Below are 4,960 nucleotides of genomic sequence, written 5' to 3'. Positions count from 1 at the left end.
CTTATTAAGCATTTAGCTTCCTAGTCTTTTCACTTATCCAGCACATCTAACATCACTGTATGTTTCTCAGTTTTTTCCATCCTTTTTGAACCAGAGGAGTTTCTCTGTTTTCTTTTCTTTTTTTTTTCTTAAATGAGGCATTTATTGAAAAGCATTTATAGACAGAAGTTGGGAATGATGGTGTATGCCTGTGATCCTAGCAACTATTTAGATGGAGGCAGAAGGATCACAAGTTCAAGGCCAGCTGGGAAATTTAGTGAGACTCAGCCAAAAAAAAAAAAAAAGAAAAAAGAAAGAAAGAAAAAAAAGCCTGCTAGGGGACATAGTTCAGTGGTAAGGTACCTCTGGTTTCAATACTTAGAACCAGAAAAAAGAAAAAGAAAAGTATATATAGACAGATGTGTGGAACCATTGCAAATAAAGATGAACATAGTCATGATTTCTTCAATTAAGGGAGAAATATTATTTTTTCCTGCACAGAACAAAATGAACAATTGATTTATGGTAACATTCCTGCATAAATTATTAATATTTCCTTCTGTTTAAATCGTTTATATTCATAATACATTTCTTACTTAATTCCAGGGTGGAGAGAGGACATTCCTTTAGTTAGTAGGAAAATTTTAAATACAATTATATATAATTTCAAATACAAATACATATCTTTGTGGAAAAATCATTTTCTTGTTAGGTTTTCAATGTGAAGTTATATTTATTTATAAACATATTTGTTATAAATTTTAAAGCATATTTAAATATATAACTATATTTATTTAAAATGTATTTTGTTTATTTTGAAATGAGTGCAACTTCCAAATAAATAAAAAAAATACAATCATTATTTTTTTTAGTATGTTCCATGGAAATAACAGTTTATGTTAAAATACTACCAAAAAAAATGAGATTTTGCTTAATGGTTAAAGATCTCAAAACTACCCCATGTAGTTTAGCATGATCCTTCTAGATGTCATATAATAAAATATTCTTGCTGCTATTTGAACAGGTTTTTTTTTTTATCTTCATACTTGTTTCTAATCTTTCCCATCCAACAATGGATGACATGAATAGAGAAGTCACCTGACAGGATACAGCCCCACCTCTCCTCCTATGGCCCACCCTGGAAGCAGAAATTGTGTTGCACTGATGTACTGACACATTTGGGGTGTAATTTTATATTTAGATTGCAGTGTCTCCTGGATCATTACTCAACAAAGAGTGTCTTTACAGAGAGATAGGGATTGGGCAATCTGCCCAGCTTTACTTACATATAAACTTTACAAACTAGAATGACAATATAAGAAATGCTACCTTTATGTGGATCAAAATCTTTGTAAATACTGGCTTTATTTCAAAGAATAATACTTATTTTGCTTTTGTAAAATGGTACTGGATATGAAATATGGTAAGGGAAGACATTAAATTCATTTTTAAAACATATGAATGGTGTGAAGTATAAAAGTATGAAATAAAAGAGGCCATCAGATCACTTACTGTTTCTTTTCTCTACCTATCAAAAATTAAAACATAAAAATTATACCTGAATGTAATAATTTACCTAAATGAATCTTTAGAGCTGTTAGTTTTAAATCTATCAGTGTGGTATTGCACAAAGTTCATGGATCTTCTTGCTAATCAGAGTTCAGCACCACTTCTGGGTATGCCACTTTTAAATGACTGCCCTCACTCAACTTTTCTTTTCCTCACTACCTAATTTCCCCCATATGAGGTGGAAATATTATCTTCCTTAAATACTTTGTAAAGATTAGACAATGAATTTAAAATGCTAGACTTACACATGTTTTCAGAATATAACAATATGTCCCTTTTTTATAATAGCATTCTAATTATGCATAAAAATTAAATTTGCCATTTATTTCTAGATTATTTTTGACATATCATACCAATAGTTAACTAGAAAAGATAATGTAGCTAATATGTACTAGATATAATAAAAATTTCCAATAACACTTGGAAAAAGTTCTTATTCAATAACGGCCGAGAAAATGATATAAATATGTACAGAAGAGAATGACATGGCCAGTAAGGAGGTCAACTATTGTGTATATATGACTAGTGACTAGTGTCTCCATTGTAATATAGGAATAGTTATTTATAAGCTAATGATAAATCCCAAATAATTGCTATATTAGGAATTTTATACATGGATTTTATTTTTACCTGAAACTTTCATGCATGCCTGAACTTAAACTCATCCAACTTGTGAAAAGGGCAGTCTGTAGGAAATCAAATTATAGGTTTTTACTGATGAATATCAGCATTTTTGATAATAACCCAAACTAAATAGGCTGAAAATTCAATAATTCTACTGAAGTATAAAGCAATCAACGATTATATAGAAATTAAAACTGAGCCAGTCACATTTTTTTGAAATTCATTTTGGATTTCCTTTTGCAATCCTATCTTATCGTGAATGCATAGGTGGTGTGAGTGGAATCATGCAAATGTCCTACACCTCCTCTGGGAGCTGTAATTCAGTGCACTGTACAATTGCAGTGTCCATCTGGCACAGCCCCACAAAAGCACATGAAGCAGTTTAGTTATAAAAATATTCAGGTGACAGGATGCCAGATGTTTTGCATGGTTGTCATCTTTGAATTTTCTTTTATTTTATCACCTTGCAGAACCACAGTATAATGACCTTCATGTTCATACATTTTGTACATTTTCTTTTGACCTCCATAATACCAGAAAAATAAGCACTGAAAAGAATTAGGGTATAAAATGCATAACTCAATGTGGTAAATAGTCTCTATGTACCAGTATACTTTGTGATTTTGATGTGTCTGGATAATCAAAGTGGCAATGTGCAGAGTAAATCTCAATTATAGATCCTAAAACAATTCTCATTTTTTTTCTTTCTACTGTGCAGGTCTATTATAAAATTTTAGAGCCAGATGTGCTAAGAAAAATATAATTTAATAATAATCATAATTTATTACTCCTTTTGAAAATCAAAAACATATCTATCATATGTCTAATGATAGTTCCTTAGTAATTAATTGTAATGATGCATCTTTCAATAAATTGTGTAATATTGAAAATCTTACTTCCAAAGTTCATTCTGCATTTTGACACAAATTTCCATATGAAATAATATCTGAATGATTTTAGGTCTTTCATTTTCTATAACAAAAATGAGGGTTATAGTCTACACTGAAATTAAAATGTGTTCCAACAGTCAAAGAAGTTGATGATTATTAATTAACTTATGACTGTTTCCTCAAGAGTATGCTTCTCTGATGATTAGACATTGGTCCACAAATGAAGCTATGATTCTAATTATACCAAAAAAAATCCATTTTCAGGTGTCAAGAGCTAGTTATGGGCAGTAATTTTGCTCCAAGAAATATTCCAAATTACAGCTAGAACTTTCTTTTCTTTAATGCCGGTATCCAAACTCCTTAGACACAGAATCACTATTCTCCTGGAAATGTCTACTCCTCTCTCATTTCTAATAGCTTGGCAAATACAGAAGAATAGCTTGGGGAACCTAGATGAATGTGTCCTCATATTGTGCTTCTCAGTTTGATTGCTTACAATTGTCATGGAAATTTGAAGAAAGATTATCTTTTGGTATCAAATACTAAGCTATATCAAGTATTATTTTCATTCAACCACTTTATCAATGAAACTACATTTATTTTTACATAAGTAATGATAGGTGACTAAATATTAATTTGTACTCAAATAAAAAATATGACTTCCTCAGATGTTGTACCACATATGATATCTTTCATTAAGTTACTATGTAGAGAAACTTCAGTCTGAATCAAATGAGTTCCTATGTTAAGAAATTTCAGCCTGAAGCAAGTGAGTACCCAGTGTGGATTGAAACAATTCAGATAACTAGAATCCACTAGAATAACATATATTTGATCACTGTAAATGGGAGATTAATGATTTTATCTCAATCTATGAAAATTTATCTTACTACAGATGTTCATTAGTCATAAATACTACAAATATTATTTAGCTTAGTACTTTTAGAATGCATGATGAAAACAAAACCAATTTATTCCATTAGGATGAAATAAAGAAGATTTCAGAAGTATATGACACCAGACAAAAATTAAAACAAAGTTTGCTGGAAGCTTAAACCTTGATATTAGTGTCCCACAATAGATTAGTCCTGACAAAATAAAAAGTAAGAAACCTGTAGGACAGAAGGTTTGCTTAATAATTCTCTGCTATTTGGGAGTGAATCAGTTCATTTTAAAACTGTAAAGTTTACAAAATCTGAAACCATCATCCAGAATTATGTTCTGACATGATCCAAATCACAGTTATTAGTGCCAGAATTAAAGTACACACTAATCCAACCAATTCATATTCCAGCATATTCTTCACCACAGTATGTACTGTTTTGCATCTGAACTAGTGCAGCAAAAGAAACAAAAAAAAAAAAAAAAAACAAATCGATTCATACAAAGCTTGCTATCTGCAAGTGTTCCTAAGGAATGGTTGGTTGGAATGAAGAGAGAGCCTAAAATAGACAGCATTGGAAAAGACACATGAATGCTTGATAGGGTAGTTATTAAAGTAAATCTTCAAATACATTCAAAATTTTACTAGGTCTGCCGTGACAATGTCAGTGACTAGTTGTCAAAGAATAAAATGCATTTGTTATTATTACATATTCCTTTAATATTGTATTTTATATTGCAAGGTATGAGGACAAATGCATCCCCTTTTCTTTAGATGAACTTTATAAAAGTGCCAGTATTTGTAGCACCAACACAAAATATCAACAATATATATGTCTATTTCTAAACTTTTTTGGTTTTTTTTGCATTTTATGAAACTATACTTTTGTTCTGTCCAGTAGGCAGAAGTTACAGCAGCAATTTCTTCTTACCAGTTTTACACCTAGTGGCTCTGTAGAGTGGAGTGGCTCTGTGTACTTTCTTATGTCACACCATATAATAGAGTGGCAGAAATC

The sequence above is a fragment of the Marmota monax genome, unplaced genomic scaffold (genome assembly GCF_021218885.2).
Source record: "Marmota monax isolate L192 unplaced genomic scaffold, Marmota_monax_Labrador192_F-V1.1 WCK01_AAM20220418_F8-fsc00116, whole genome shotgun sequence".
Taxonomy (NCBI): domain Eukaryota; kingdom Metazoa; phylum Chordata; class Mammalia; order Rodentia; family Sciuridae; genus Marmota; species Marmota monax.
The sequence above is the reverse complement of the archived record's forward strand: the minus strand, read 5'-3'. Positions refer to the sequence as shown.